The 17,867-nt window shown below is 39.2% G+C and overlaps 1 pseudogene; it reads left to right on the forward strand.

Moving 5' to 3' along the window:
• Positions 1-13,439, forward strand: part of LOC107673659 (norrin-like) — a 13,867-nt pseudogene extending 428 nt beyond the window's left edge.
• The last annotated feature ends 4,428 nt before the right edge of the window (positions 13,440-17,867 follow it).

Below are 17,867 nucleotides of genomic sequence, written 5' to 3' on the forward strand. Positions count from 1 at the left end.
GAAACTTATCTTTATACCTATCTAAGCATACGAATATGTGTATGAATATTTGGATGTACTTATATGTCTATATATATATATATATATATATATATATATATATATATATAATTGTTATTATTACATTTCTTCATTCTTAGATTTTTTTAAATATAATGCATAGCCAGAAGTGACAAGCTAATTATGGTCATCGATTGACCTCACAATTTAAGAATCCAATTTTAAGAGAGACTGCATATTAATAATATTAAGATCAGACACATAGTGATTTTGCTCCGGAATGACTCATACCCGAAGGAAAATGGCTATGTTATAAATGACGAGCTTTGCATAATGTGTGCTGTGGGAGGTCGGTTGCTAAGGTAAGCCATCAGCTGCTTGTCTAGCACAGACAGGGACTGAATACTCAATTTAATGCTAAGCCAGAGGTCGTTAGCCGAGCGCACCAGATGAGAAATCATAGATATTCTGAGGATTGTTTATGGAGCTTGAGGAAGAGGTGAACTAAAACACACTTCCCTCCGGATGTTAGATATAAAAGCAGACAGTGTCAACCAGTGCGCAACTCATTCATAATCAGTACTACATAACAGTCCTTTGACGACTCTTCAAGCTCTTTACAAAGATATTAAAGCCTGAGGTATTTTCAGAAGATGACGACAGCCGTCAATTTGCACGTCACATTAAAGCGGGAAGGTTAACGGGACAACATAACAGGGTCTCTAATTTAACTGGAAACCCCGCCACGGATTTACTGTGCGCAGACCCTTTCATCCTTTAGCATTCCAATCAGACCGGCGCATTTCTGAGAAGCTAAATGTAAAGCTAACATTAGTTTAGCATTGGCTCACATGGTGCCCTGGCTATTGGCAACAAGCTACTTTCAAATCCACTGAGTTTGTCTTATCTTTATCACAGGAGATATATTTAGTGTGGGCTTTAGTGTGGAGACATGGGTTACTGGCGTCGGCGTGTGGTGGCAGTGCCCCTGGCATGCTGCTTGGGTTGCAGATGGGCATGAGAGGTCTGCGGGGTGATCCCGGCAGGAATCTGCCCTTTGGTTTATTAAAAGCCGGTCAAACAATAGGGTGCTAAACAAGCAGAAAACAGTGACGTAACCCCTTCACCGGAGGAGGGGGTTTGGGCATGTCAATGTGACTGAGAAGACAATTCTGCTTATTGGCAAATACTAGGCGACCACACGGCTCACTCAACAACTGTGGACTCAGCTGCTGTCAGACCCATCAAGAGCGCCCTTTTGAAGTTTTGATGTCCTTGTTAGAGTACTCAAACGATGAAATGAAATCTGAGAGATTAATTGGAAACATGATGTGATTCATTTCAATTTTCTTGTGTAATCAACAAATATAGTTTATATTATACAACAGTTCAGTTGTGGGGATTTTTAGTGACTCTTTTCTTACGCCAGTAGGTGGCGACAAGGTGACAATTAAGTATTCGTAAAACAATAGGCAAAAAGTACCCAGATAACCTACTACTTCCGCTAAGATTCTGAAGTGCGCATCTGATGGACACTTTACTATCCCATGAGGCCATGGCAGTTGCAAATGGCATTGAAGCCATGCAATTAACGCAAAGTCACATGACAGTGACAACATGGCAGATGTAGTATGTCTGCATTTCATTCATGTTCCTGTAGCTCAGTGGTAGAGCATTGCGTTAGCAGCGCAAAAGGTTGTGGGTTCAATTCCCAGGGAACACACTTACTGGTAAAAAATGTATAGCCTGCCCTGAATGCACTGTAAGTCGCTTTGGATAAAAGTGTCTGCTAAATGTATAAATTATTATTAATGATTATTTATACTACATGTTCAATCTATATAGAATGTAATTTTTTAATGGTTACAAAGTGTGTTTTAATTCAAATGTAGTACCTACTTAATAATTCATAACATTTATATAGTGCTTTTCTGAGCACTCAAAGCGCTTTACATAGAAGGGGGGAATCTTCTCATCCACCACCAGTGTGCAACGGCAGCCATAGTGCGCCAGAACGCCCACCACACCCCAGCTTATTGGTGGAGTGATGAAGCCAATCAGCAGATATGGGGATGGTTAATAGGAGGCCATGATGGTCAGAGGCCAATGGGCAAATTTGGCCAGGATGCCGCCATGGCAGTTGCAAATGGCATTGAAGCCATGCAATTAACGCAAAGTCACATGACAGTGACAACATGGCAGATGTAGTATGTCTGCATTTCATTCATGTTCCTGTAGCTCAGTGGTAGAGCATTGCGTTAGCAGCGCAAAAGGTTGTGGGTTCAATTCCCAGGGAACACACTTACTGGTAAAAAATGTATAGCCTACCCTGAATGCACTGTAAGTCGCTTTGGATAAAAGTGTCTGCTAAATGTATAAATTATTATTAATGATTATTTATACTACATGTTCAATCTATATAGAATGTAATTTTTTAATGGTTACAAAGTGTGTTTTAATTCAAATGTAGTACCTACTTAATAATTCATAACATTTATATAGTGCTTTTCTGAGCACTCAAAGCGCTTTACATAGAAGGGGGGAATCTTCTCATCCACCACCAGTGTGCAACGGCAGCCATAGTGCGCCAGAACGCCCACCACACCCCAGCTTATTGGTGGAGTGATGAAGCCAATCAGCAGATATGGGGATGGTTAATAGGAGGCCATGATGGTCAGAGGCCAATGGGCAAATTTGGCCAGGATGCCGAAGTCACACCTCTACTCTTTTCAAATGACATCCTGGGATTTTTAATGACCACAGAGAGTCAGGACCTTGGTTTAACGTCTCATCCAAAGGATGGTGCTTGTTGTCAGTAGAGTGTCCCCATCATTATACTGGGGTGTTAGGACCCACACAGACCACAGGGTGGAGCACCCACTGCTGGCCTCACTAGTACCTCTTCCAGCAGCAACCTAGTTTTCCCAGGAGGTCTCCCATCCGGGTACTGACCAGGCTCAACCCTGCTTAGCTTCAGTGGGCAACCAGTCTTGGGCTACTGGGTGATATGGCTGCTGGTTAGTGCTTAATATGCAAACCCAGCTAGTGTCTTTAAAAAGAGGACAGATACTCTTTTTCTTCAATGATTCATTAAAAAAAACTAAATCATTCAGGAAAAAGACTACTGTTTATTGCTCTAAGATTCACAACAGGTTTCACAACAGAATATGCAGAACCATTTTTGTTGACTGCAAAAATACACAAACATTCAATATTGTGTCTAAAATTTAAGTTACTCAATATTAACATAGTGTTTACTCCAATATCATGATTCCTTTTATACAACATTATTGTGCAATCGTTATGATCCAGATTAAATGTTCTTCCAATTTGATTATTTTCTCAGCATAGTTTGGTTTGAAGGCATTAGGCGACTTCGAGATGGATTACCTCAGAAATTGAGCCCTATCTTCAAATAAGCCCATTTCTGCACAGCAATGTTGAGAAAACTATAACTAATAATGTGGATTCAATTGTCTCAATCCACATAATCCAACCCCTTAGGTGGTTTTGAGTAAAAAATCCTCCTTAAAATGACAGTCTGTGCTTTATTTTAAGCTGAAAGAGCAGCTAGGGTTAGAACAGGAGACAGAGACTGAGATATCAAGAGCCTACTCATGATCCCCTTGAGGTCTTGCAGTGTCTGCAATGAAAAACCACCATGTGAAGATGACCTGACATGAAAAGCTTGTTGTTCCCACATTTTATACCCTCTAAATCAAATAGACACTATGGTTTTTAACGGTATCACAACACAGAGGCCTGAGTGAGGTGAGAAGCAGCACTGAATAGTGTGCAACGACTCCTGCCATACGGCCTCTAAACTGTGGCTGCTTTTGAATGTCAGGAATTTCACAGTCCTAATGGTGCAGACGGCGCGGCCTCTCTCAGCCTTGCCATGGCCTGAGAGGATCAGCCACGATCAAAAGATCCATACTCTATTTCCACAACCACCAGTGCCACGCCTAGGGACAGTTCATTCCAGGGATCCGCTCCCTAAGTCGCGTTATAGCTGCTGACGGAACTCCCGGTTAAGACGATAAGAGAGCAGTCTGAGCCTGGGAGTTCAGTGCAGTGGGGTTCTGGCATGTCTCACCCGGCCCTGGCTCCTGCCTTCCTCTTAAATTTGTTTATTGTTTTTTTTTTTACTTCCTGTGGGATAAAATTTGGCAGTTAGTGAATATAAAAGGTACCCTGTTTTGCATCTTGGAAACATAGGGATAGCTCACTTTTACTCACCCTCATATCGTTCCAATGACTTTGTTTCTTCTGTGGGACACAAAAGATGATATTTTCAAGAATGTTTCAACTTTTTATGCAACCAATAAAAATTTGAAACAACACTGACTTCACTGCATGCAATGGCAGAATAATAAAGTAATAATATAATAAAGGGAACACTTTATTTTAAGGATCAATTCTCACTATTAACTAGTTGTTTATTAGCATGCATATTACTAGCTGTTTATTAGTACGAATAAAGCACATATTAATGCTTTATTCTGCATAACCGTATTCAAGACCTTTTAATCCACCCCCTACCTAAACTAACAACTATTACTAACCATTAATGAGCAGCAAATTAGGAGTTTATTGAGGGAAAACTCCTAGTTATTAGTGAACATGTGTTCCCTATTCTAAAGTGTTACCATAATAATATATACAGTATATAATAAAGTAAAAAGAATAAAGAGAATCATACAGGTTTAGAATGGTATGAGAGTGAGTAAATGCAAAGACTCTATACCAAGATGGTTTACTTGTATTACTTATGCATGGAAGAAACTGCAAGACGAAATATGTCAGAATAAGTCCCACCTTCTAAATTAAATGGTCAATTGCCAATTTGTAAAGCAATTGTGTGAAACTGCAATCACTGTTAGAAGCTTCAGTTACCATAGAAACAGTCATAGGCTTGCACTTAGGACGACTGTATATGCACACTGGCTGGACTAACCTCAAGTATAGACCATATAAACTATTTGAGTGTTAAAAAAACAACATAATGAGACAACATATTGAAAACAACATCATGTCAGATTTTGCTGCTGATTTGAAATATGTTATTAAATGATGAGTTTTTGAGATTTCGGTATTTCCCCAATTTAAGTAGACAGAAGTTGGTCTTGCATGCCTGAAATAGCTTCCTGGAGGCGTTGCAAATTTGGCCACTGAGTGAACTGATTTCGGTAAATGATGATAGAATTGTCATTTTTAGAAGTTTTACAATGTATCACACTGTGGCAAAAAATATTCTGGTTAAACACTTCGGTTTAGACACCTCCGAAAATGTCCATGCTGAGAAAAACAAGCTCTTGTCTCTGTCTCTGATTGTACTGTGAGAGCTAATTAAAGCAAACATTCGAGTACAGCTTGCATCAGATAGTTGTTATGGTAAGATTCCAGCACGTCAAAGCTAATTTTTCTAGTCTATAAACTCAAACATTTAAGTTTACAAAGTGAATAGGTACGTAGCCAGAGAGGGAAACAATTCCTCTGCTCAGAGGTGGACAGATGTGGTGGAATCCGTCTCAGATGGAGGAGATTGTAAGTCCTTCTGCTGTTTGTAGACGCACTGGGCTTTATAAATCTACAGGCCGAAGCAGGTGTGGACACTATGGTGGTCAACATTACCTTACATTGACTTCTGGCAAGAAGCAACACACCCACAACTGTCCTAACAGCACTAGAAGCTTTTGACCGATGAAGCTGCCATGGATGATTGCGGCATGAGGTCACCGTCTCATTGTTTATGAACTAAATTGGATCTGTAGTTATCTTTTGAGCTGGGGTGTCTACACTGCATTGTAAATGCCCATTATGGTGCCTACAGATCAGTGCGGCAGACGCCCTCAACCAGGTTTGAATGTCAACAGTCTTGTCTGGGCACGATGATGATGATGAAGATGGCGGCTGGTATGCCCAATATTAAATAAATGACGAAGCAAGAGTGTCCTGTATTTAAAGCATCCGAGTTAAGAACAGACTGTGATATGTGCTTTTGTAAACCCAGCAACACATGCTCTCCGGTGCAGTTAAACATTTCAGGGAGTATTTATTTAAACAGGCAAATTGATACCTAAAATCCTTTTGCGAGGAATGCTAAAGTTAAATGAGTCACTCCGGTAAGAAAAACACAAGGAGAAAGCTTTAAATTAGTCTGATGTGCTTGCGATTTCGGAACAATTGCGGGTTTCGAAATAAAATTGGAAAGAGGTTTAGACATAATGCAAGGCATTGTTTTAGTGAATGATAATTTCCTCTCTGTCTGATCCAGGTTTGCGGAGTCGGTTACCCTCAGGGCTCTGCAACTCATTCTCCCCCTCATTACACCAAACCTTTTAGCAGTTGTGGCTCAGTGAATTTAACTGCCGCGCACGAAACATTGTCATGAGGACTGTAAAGCACTAAGCTCATGAAAAAATAAGTATATATATATATAAATATGTACCTAAGTTGGCAGTTGTTTTGCTGTCATGAGAGAACTTGCGTGGAGACTTATTTCTTTTTATGAAAAATTCATTTCTGGGGAAATTCACTCCAGGCTGTTTATTAATATATTAGGTTTCTTCGCTGTGTAATAAAAACACCATGTTTTTGTTCAGTGTTGGGATTGTTAGAATAACACTACAGCGGTCTGCCAGCACTCCTCATACATCACAGCCCACTTTTTCCTGGCTGGAGACATGGCAGCAATCACCTTAACCAGCTGGCAAAGGCACAACAGACGTCTGTCTCGGGTCATCTGTCACTGCCGGGTTCTCACGCAGACAAACTCCCACTCTCCACCTTACCTTACCTGCCCAGTCCCTCCACTAACAACTTAAACAGCTCTGCTAACTGGGCGGAACGTGCGAAACATTACCTGATATCGCACTGTCAGGTGGGTGTCTTTACTGCAGCTTGCGTCCTGGACTAACCGTGGTTCCTTTCTTTACCCACAGACACATCCAGACCACTCAAGAGGATGACTGAGTTTAAAGAGAATGCTCACATGTTTCGGTTCACATATGCGGCATCAAAATCACAGTGGAGAGCTCTTTGTTGTCTTCTGTAGGAGACGGTCAAGCTTTCTTTTCTTTTACCCGTGGAAGTTGTGGACAATATGAGGAACTCATTCGCTCTGAGCCAGCCTGGGATTCTACTTCTTCTGGTCACATGTCCTCTGCTGACAATCCTGCATGTTGTAACCTGTAAGGCAGAGAGTGGACACTTAGGGGACAATGATCCTGACAGGTGTATGAGACATCATTTTGTTGAGACCATCACACATCCTATCTACAAGTGCAATTCAAAGGTAAGAAGACAATGTTGATGAGAACAAATGTTGATGCTGTCACTCTAGTGATTCTGATTATATTTGTGCCATATATATTATTAAATACCATAAAACTTTCATATTTTTAGAAATATTTCTGCCCGTTTGTTCCAGCATATCAGTTAAATTAAGTTTTAATCAAAAAATTGAAACAATAAGTAATATTTTTTCAAATTTTTTTTTGATTTATACCACTTCCATTTGATAAAATTCAGTCAGTAAATATATTTCTGCAAGTCTCACAAATAAATAAATAAATATATCGCCGTAAGAGTTTCCAGTTCAGCATTTAGAATATGAAAACTAACTCAATTGAACAATGATTTACAGTTCAGCGAAGGAGTCATTCAGAACTCAGAAATGCATCTGAACAACTAATTGACTGAACAAACTGATTCAAACTGCTAACACACAAATTAGTTACAGGATGTAAATCTTTTTGACTGACCTATTAAAATGAATGACTGACTCCTTAAAAAGAATCAGTCATAAGAATTAAGACTAAAACTATTTTTGTTGAAATTACTTTTGTAATTGAAATACATTTTAAATGAAGTAAAATCTAAATATTAGACGAAAAACTTAAAAAAAATAGAATTTTCTTGGGAAATAACTGAAATTGAAGTACTAGAATTACTACTAGAACTAGAACTAAAAAAACATACAGAAATTTCTTGCATCTCACCGATGTCAATTTGATTTTAAATTATTGTCACACATTTTTATTTTGGTCGCATGTCAGAGTGGAGAAGTTCTTGTGGTCTTATTTTGGAAAAAAAACGAAAGTCTTATTAGCATCCAAGTGAAAGTCACACAAAATCGAGCTCCCATGATTCTTACTGCATTACAAAAATGGTCTGGGAGGTCAGATCCTCTTGTAAGACAATACACTCTCTACACCCACAACTTTCCTGCTAACAAGCTGCTTAAAAACAAATCAAGTCTCCTGGTGTTTAAAAGGTTTTACATTTAAATACTGACCCCAGGGATGTCGCTCATAATTAGAACCCAAGGCTGAGAAGAAGCCTTGTTTTCATTTATTGAATCAGATAGCATGGCTGGCTTGTCTAATGACCTCTACCTTTAGTTACTTTGACACCTTGGCAAGGAACACTGCAAACAGCCTGCCTGTGCGGCCCAAAGCCTCGCCAGAAATAAGCACTCATGGGGTGCATAAAATGTCTGGGAGATGGCACAGTTCCAGGGCTCCACACAGTGCTGTGCCTGACTAATTTTTTGGTTATCGAAACAATAGAGTGCCTCAGATACATCCCCTTAAAATAAAGCCATCTGATTCACCTGTACCCCTCAGAAGGGCAGCCTCTCATGATCTGCATATCGTGAATTAAGATTCTCAGGCTCTTGTTCTTACAAACCCAGCTGGGCTGTGTCAGCAAATATCCAACTTCCAATAAACTAAAGATGAGCTAGTCAGCAACCTGTGCTTGAGCTGAAAATATTAATTCTGCAAGCATTACACACTGTATTTTCTAATTATGAGACAAACAACCTCGACAATCCAAAAGCAGTGGGTAAAAAAAAGGAAAACGTAGTCGGTTAAACATTCATTCAAGGATCAACATGAGGCAGCTGAGTCTATCTAAAGTAATTATGACAGATTCTGTGTACATGATTATTTTACTGTTGCTTCCGGAAAGTGATTAGTGAATAGGGTTGGGAAAAAATACTGATATTACAATTAATTAATTTTAAAGATCTCTACTTCGAATCCCAAGAACTATCCTTTATGTTGCCAGCACAGTTTTCAGTATCGCACTTTGCTCAATCAGTCATTAATGAATGAAATTAATTTACCATCTTGATCTTTGAATCTCATTCAGCAGCCAAATGTGCTCATCTTTATTCAAATCATGTTGTTCATTGCTAAAAGGTTAAATTTCATGATATAATGTTAACATTTTCAACAGGCAACTTCGCAGAACAAGCAATCATACCAACATATATGTAATGTTTTGATTCTGAATTAGAAAAATTATTATAATGCAGCCAAAGATACATTACAAGACAAATAACCTCCAGAGTCCTGAGTCTTTCATTCATTTGTCAATTGACAAATGCAATGAACAGATGTTTAAGAAGGACCCAACATGTTTTATGTGAGCTGCAGTTCGAATTTAAATTAGATATAACATATGCATGGTACCACATTTTTATCAAATGATCCTTGCGTACTGCAGGCAATTTATACATATGATGAGTATGATTCACAAACAAATGCCCTTTTTTAGTAAATCACACACATTCAGCGCAACCATTGTGGTCAGATTCAAAAACAAATTACTCTTATAAACCGGTTCGTTTTAGTGAATTAAAAACATTCAGTGCAACTGGTGTACCACTGACAAACAAATGACTCTTATATGAACCGGTTCTTTTTAGTCAATCAAAGGCGCAACTGCAAGTGTGATATTGCTTTTACACAACAGTTCAATAACCAAGAAGTTAATATTTCCAAACAAAACCACAAAGGAATAATGTTAAGTTTCAGTCAACACACAGTGGGAGGGTTCCTGAATGAATCAGCATTGTGACAAAATTGATTCAGTGACGAACTCGTAAAGACAATACTTGTCACCAACTGGCTTAATGTAATCTTCTGAAAGAATCCTCACAAACTAATGCACAGACTGAAGCCGGAGTATGTCTGGAATGGCAAACACATACAAGTGGAGTGATACAAGCAGTGAAAAGTCCCAGAAATCTTAACAGCTTTACGGAAGAATAGAAATTGAAAGTTTACTTTATCCACAAAATACTTAACAGTTTCATTTTTAAAATTCATATTTTTATAATGCACCAAGAAGGTTCCCTGTATATTTAACAGATCATTTTTTGGATATGTAAGCAAAATGTACACTAGAAAATCTGAAATACTGAAACTCTGGAAATACATCGGAAAACAATTTGTAGTATGCAATGAACTAACAGTTAACAGTTTCTGATTGACAGGCAAGTACACAGGCCCATTGTCTAAAAGCAGCACAATGGATTAAGCTCAACTCAGTCACTTTTAAAGAAGCTTATTACACATTGCATTAGTTATGAGGATGGCTGTTGCTTCCATGCAAATTTCAGCAGTGCGACACAATAGGATCCACCTGCGCAGTCACTCTGAGATAAATATAGAGGGGAAGAAGAGCTTACATCTGCTGCCCAGCTTTTGTCACCTTGCCATGTTTCCTTGGATATCCATCTTCCGTTGGCCACACACCTCCACTGCACCTACCTCTGAAATCCCCCACATCTCTCCACCGATTGTTTTACGAACATGGCTGTATGCCTGCAGTTTCAGGTGACATTAAATAATGACATCAGCTAAAAGCAGCAAGCAAATGCCGCTTCATTCATGGACATCGGACCATGAGTGATGCATATCGGGTGCTTTTTGGCTTCAGACAGGCTAGTGTTCCTTATAATGGGGGTGACACTCTGCTAACACTATGCAGCTGAAAGACAACATGACATAGGAGTCCATTTACGGAGTGTTCAGGAATGTGGCGGCCCGTGGTCTGGCCAGCACCTCATATTCCGAATCAGTAGACCATTGAACTGGGTCACGTTTGTGTCTATCATTGCAGATGAGCATCACCCATTAACCTTTAATTACCAGAGCACTCTTATATAGAACAGAGCTTTTTTTGATGAGCGAATCCCTCTTTATCAGCCAGTAACTTCAGCGATGTAGCCAGGTGGATCACTGACCCCCATAAATCGGTCCCACAAAGTGCAAAGCCTTTCATCTGTCACACAACAATCCTCACAAAGCAGACGAGGCAAATTTGTGAGATTGAGGTATTTGGGGGAGTCAGGTAGCTTGAGCATCCAGGTCTGGGAGAGATCAACTACACTCCCATCAGCATGCAGGTGCAAGGTCAAAGTGAGAAAGTACACAAGCTTTCTTTGTTCAACACTCCAAACTTTTCTCAGGAAGCTTATCTTAGTCCTGACACAGGGTTCAAATTAGGGATGGCACAGGACTCTTGCTTTATAATAGCTAAACATGTTTGTGCACAAGTTCCACTGGTGAAACTAATAAAAGGAAATAATGTCTTTAACACACATTCCACAGTTTATGTATTCAAAAAGGGGTATAGCCAATTTGGGACTACAAAAATGAAGACTGAAAATGGCTTCATTTCTTAAAAAAATTAATTAATTAAAGGGATAGTTCACCCAAACAATATGTAATTTTCGCCTCTAGAGGGCGCGTATTCAAAATAAACAAATAGACAAAGGCGTAGTTTGATGACGCCGTGAATCATGGGAGTTGTCGTCTTCATCCCCACAGCCGATGCAATCCGACGGGACTCGGGCAGAAATCATGTTCATGGATGATGAAATCCGAGAGCTTTCTGACCCTGAATAGACAGCCATGCAACTACCATGTTCAAGGCCCAGAAACGTAGAAAGGACATCGTTAAAATAGTCCATGTGACAACAGTAGTTCAACCGTAATTTTATGAAGCATAGCTCCACAGCAATGGCCAAGAAAGCACAGCAGCGTCTCTACTTCCTCCGCAAACTAAGAAGAGCCAGAGCCCCGGCCCCCAAAGCAGACTTGAATTGACTTGAATTGACTTGAATTCATACTACATTTCTATGCTTTGAACGTGGTAGTTGCATTGCTGTCTATTCAGGGTCAGAAAGCTCTCGGATTTCATCAAAAATATCTTCATTTGTGTTCAGAAGACGAACGAAGGTCTTACGGGTTTGGAACGACATAAGGACTATTCCTTGAACTATTCCTTTAAACAAATTGGGCTTAGATTCTATTTTTTGTAGATAGATTGATTGATACATAGACAGACAGATAGATGGATAGATAGATAGACAGACAGACAGATAGATGGATAGATAGATAGACAGACAGACAGCTTACTCAAACATGGAACTAATGAACCTTTTTTGCTGTACAGATGGTTCTCCTGGCTCGATGTGAGGGTCACTGCAGCCACACGTCCCGCTCAGACCCGCTGATCTCTTTCAGCTCTGTCCTGAAGCAGCCTTTCAAAAGCACGTGTTTCTGCTGCCGTCCACATACCTCCAAACTGAAGGCGGTACGTCTGCGATGCTCGGGCGGGACACGGATAACCGCTACTTACCGTTACATCCTTGCGTGCAGCTGCGAGGAGTGCAGCTGAATAAATTTGTCATGGAGAAAGACCCTCTGGCTGAAACACATTAAAAAAAAGTTGAAGGTACACTTTATTGCTGATGATTCAGAGCAAGCATTTTACGATTCATTAGCACTGCAGCAATGTTGCCAACAACCCATCAAGACTTCAAGAAGAATCACGTCACGTGTAAAGCGGTGCATGCACTCTGATTTCCAGATGTCGGCCCACCAGTCGCACCTGCGCATGCGCTCAGCCAGTCAATTTACTTTTATTGCATTCCATTGTTTTGATCACTGCGTGTGTAAAATAGCGGATGCCGACAATAAAATCGTAAATCTTGAAGGAAATTTGATGAAGCTGAAGCTGAAGGGGAGTCACTTTGGCGGACTATGTTTTACAATATCTGAGAGACTTTATACACAGACCAGGACAGAAATGTTTGCATAGACAATGCAAGTGGTGAACTATAAAAGTCTGAGTTATGTCTAGAATAGAAATTGATAGTTCACCCCCCTGAAGTCTGGTTTGGAATCACATGACAAAATGTTGGGGTGAATTGTCCCTTTATGGTCTCTGGATTTGTTCCAGCATACATTTTTGCTTCATTATACTGGCTTAATACTTAAACAATGAAAAATACTCTTGTAACGATCATATTGCCAATTTTAGACTTTGTAAACCTCCTACAGCTTTTTTACTGTGGAGTTCACAGCAATCTACTATGCCAGACTGTATGTGGAAAATATCAGTGTTAAGTCTGTTTATTTCAACATCAAAGTCTCGTAATGGCTCATGACACATAATAGCAGCAGGTTGTCAAGCTAATCACGTACAGTTATGATAACTATGATGTTTGCATTGTGGTATTGTACAGTAAATGACGAGTACCATGTATAAAAAAAATGAAAGAAAATGTATTGTTCCTCAAATTTCTCTTGTCTGTGGAAATAAATTCACCCTCTACAAATTGCTGAAACTGTACCGCTGGGAAATTATGACAGTTTGCTTGCTGGACAGGTTTGTACTCCACTACAAACCTGACAGCTTTTTGGGCTCTGCACATGAATCTAATAAACAGTGCCCTTTTGTTTTTAAAGACTGACTGGCTGCCTTGTGCTAGCTGTCTTGTTACACATACTTTGGCTCCTCGATACAATGTGACTTTCAGTGGGGCTATAATTAACTTGATGGCTAATTTGACAGCATGACAGACAGTCCACATAATAGCTGTCAGTTGAGTTCTCTGTAATTTTTATGGCTGCCCCAAGACATCTACCCACACGATCGGCTGCAGAACCGAGGCACCCGGTTAAATGTCATATCACATTGTTCTCTGACCTTCCATTAATTCTAACAGAACGTTCCAGGTGTTGTACACGTGTGCTTCTTTATTCCCTTTCTAACAAGTGATAATTCAAGCAAAACCGACAAGCGATTTAAACAGAATGGGGTTAAGTATTTCACCTGATTACTGCTAATTGAAGCCAGTCCTGATTTTGGCCCAAAAGTGTGACTTTTCCTTTTTCTGTGAAGTCCACTTGAGTGAAGATGATGTTTAACCATCTAAAACAAAAAAGGTAAGTAATTTTCTCCCAGAAATCGCACAGAGATTCCATGATTCTGGAATAAAAGACAATGGAATTGTGATCATTGAATCGACACGACTGCAATATCCTTTTGCTCTCTCATAAGATACCAATATGAGGCAGTGTAGTATTCTGTCCTCTCACGTTATTAAACTGAAACCAATATCAGCTGTAATTTTTCATTACTTAAATTGAAATTATTTGCTTGTGCATTTTTATTACTCACTCTCTTCTTTGAAACATTCCTCCTTTACTGAACTTGCACACACAGCTACTTACAATAAAATCTGTTGTCAGAAAAAAAGAAAAGAAAAGCAAAAACATTGTATGTTTTACACATTGTAAAGGGATGTACCTCATTCCGCTAAAAATATGTTTTTACATTTAATCAATGATAGTACAAGGAGTATAAAGAGGTAGCCTATATGCTAAAGTAACGCCAAATGAATCAACATCTTGATATAGTAGGTGCTATTGCTATTCGTTGAGTTTCCATGTTGCACACTTACGTAGCAATTACGCCCTCTTGTGGCCGAGATAGTTGCTGGACTGTTCTGGCCTTGATCTTTTCTTTTTATTTTTTTAACATTCTATTGAAAGAAATATTTCAGCCAAAATTCTCATTAATTACTCAGTTTAATGTCATTTTCCTTCTTCCGGGAAGCACTACAAGAGGTACTATGAAGAATGTTCATGCAAGTCTTTTATCTACAATGAAAGTATATATAAGAGCTATCAAGCTCCAAAAATGTCTATACAGCCCTACACTATATCTCAAGTCATAAGTCAAAGCATTCCAGCCACATCCAAAAGAAAATCTTATCAGTGAGTATCTCACTCTCAATCAAAATAACTGAAAATGTAGACATTAATTGAATGCACAGCTACTTATTCTAAATGTGGGTATTATTGCATATTGTATATTGTAATATTTCATATGAAATTCATACATTATTAAGATTTATCTATCATAATATTGCATATGTATGTATGTATGTATGTATAAAGTTTGATTTGTATAACATTTGTTGCTTGCATCTTGGAAAAAAAGATGTTAAAAGATTCACCTTACTGAAGGCCAGTTGTCTGACATATAAACTTTCCTGCACCATAAATGACTATATCATGTTTCAATGATTTTCTGACAAGCATTTTAGTAAAAGTATGGATCTGCCAGCAGAAATTGGATATAGGGCACCAATATCTTTATATTTTTCTAAGGGCAAAGAGATGTTCTTGTGTTGAGTCTGGGTAACGTGCTTACTCACATGAGATCAACAATGGATTTGGATTATCTGTACATATCTGTACATTTGGATTATCTGTTATACTTATCATGGATATTATAATATACGGCCTGACCGCCCCATCAGGAAGTGAGGTTTAAATATATATACTATGATATGTCTCAGCCTGAAGCAATGTGTGTGAATCTACAGGCACAACCTACATGACTACATCCACCAGATGGCAGCAAATTCTATAAGAAACAGTGGATACACTGGTACACAACAAAATAACAGACACACAACTAAATACAGACCAAGTAGTATATACACATTTCAATAAGCATTTCACCACAAAAAAAAAAAGAAGCATTTTTTTTAGGGTTTAAAAGACATACAAATGTACAGGACACTTCCTAGCTCTCAAACTTAAGCCCTATTCGGACGGGACTAGTTTTCCAAATGACGTTTCAGTTACAATTCTTATCAGCCGACGTCTGTGATTTGTGATGGGACTAACATCGTGTTTATTACCGAGGTAGGCGTGTCTGTGTTTTACAAGTGGGCGTTGCAGAAGATCACGTGTTCAGGATGTAAACATTTTATAACAATCTTAATTTTCAAAAAACTAAACATAAATTTAACATGATTTTATAGAACTGGGTTCTTACGTTTTAGCTTATATAATTTACACGTCATGTAATTGAGTGCAGAAATGAATGTAATCTTACCTGAAACTGATATGACAGTTAGCCAGTCTTAACAGTTTACGTGATTTGGCTCTTCTTGTTGATTTCTTTTTTTTTTTTCTTCGCAGTGTACCAAACACATCTACATTCAATATTGGTGCGCAGAAAGCAGAAACTTGAATACCTAGCGAGAGATTGTACAGTAGTTCACGTTGACCAAGGCTTGCAACTAACAAGACCCTCTGGAGAACTTCTTGAACCCTTGAAAGGTGCCTAGAATGCCCTAAAGAGTAAATATGAAGTGTCTCAAAATCTGGAATACTTGCACATGCTGCACTGTATTGTATTATCATACTACTCATCTGGGTAGGCCTACATTAACTGCTAACCAACGATACTTTCAAGTATCTTCACACACCTCGTACTGGCTTTTTTAGTTATCGATTGCAGTGAAATCTAAATTAAAAACTTCACAGGACAATAAGCCTAGCCAGAAAATTTGAAAATTATTTTCGATTTTAAAATGTCCTTTAGGGGGCGCCAGTAGCAATTACTGTAATATTGCTGCAGTGTTTTTTTTGTTGCTAGTAGGCCGATTGTTTTGTACAATATTATCTTGGCGGGTGCGCAGTGTCAAGTATCCGACAAATTTCATTTGTATATTTTGTATTACTTACAACAGTTCTTGAAAATGAAATAATATCGAGTAACTTACATTTCAGACAAAAAAGGCCAGTTTATTCGCGAAGCTGACTTTGCTGGGCGGCAAACACCGAACAGAATAAAAGCCAGTCTGGATCTCCATTAGTGGAGTAGAGCGACATAACTTTTCGTTTCCCGCTCAAAGCCTCCTCTAGTCAATCAGCTTCAGATCCACTCCTGGTTTTCCATTTTCTGTTTCATGCGCACTAGACAGTGAGTGAAACACCGCACTGAGCGATCGTGAACCGGTAGACATTGCACAGCTCTTCTTTCCATCGCCAAAGAAAATACAGATGCTTGGACTTTCAAAAAACTGTTACAGGTGAACTCAGTGGCGGTTTAGCACCCATTAAAGGGGTGGCTCACTGTTTTTTTTTCTAGGCTTGATTGTGTTTATGGGGTGCAGTCTAACATGTGTTAATGCTTCGTTTTTTTAAAAAACGCATTATTTTTCACATAATTGACTTTCATTCCACACTGCTCTGTCCCTTCTCTGAGAAACGCGCTGATCATTTCCTGCTTTTTATGAAGCCCCGCCCTCAGAAATAGGCGGCTCTGATTGGTTAGCTAGCCCAGTGTGTTGTGATTGGCTAAACCGCCTCTAGTGCGTGTCTAAACGTCCCGCCCCTCACCTCAGAGGCATGTGCTCCAGTTGTATTGTAAACAACGGCATGGTTAATATCGCTTATCAGTTTGAGCCCGAACGGTTTTATCCTGATTAAAGCTTTAATACAGTGCGGCAATATGTTTAACGCTTCTCATAGCTATGTGAAAATAAGCGTTTAATTGGAACAGTTCATTGTTGGAGCTGAGCTGAATGAGAGAGAGAGATGCAGAGCGTGTGCAGAGCAGGGAACGTGAGGAACAGTATTGAGAACCGCTGCTTTAGAACATTGATTTTGAAACTTGTGAATCCAATATAATCGTTAGAAGACAGAATCGCGATTCATATATGAATAGATTTTTACATGCACCCCTAGTTTTCTTCCTCTTTTCTAAAGCGGTGCAGCATGGCCTCGCCCCCTTTGCTGCCTATTCCCGAGGGCGGGGTTTATCTGGGTTTGTTAAGTCACGAACCCGGGAAGTAACTTGTTGTAGTCCCTACCAGCCGTTTTTGTAGGCATTAAACTGCCAGAATTTTAAAGGGGTCCTATTATGCTTTTTCACTTTTTCAACTTTAGTTAGTCTGTAATGTTGCTGTTTGAGCA

This window comes from Sinocyclocheilus anshuiensis, unplaced genomic scaffold (assembly GCF_001515605.1).
Source record: "Sinocyclocheilus anshuiensis isolate Anshui unplaced genomic scaffold, SAMN03320099.WGS_v1.1 scaffold628, whole genome shotgun sequence".
Taxonomy (NCBI): Eukaryota; Metazoa; Chordata; class Actinopteri; order Cypriniformes; family Cyprinidae; genus Sinocyclocheilus; species Sinocyclocheilus anshuiensis.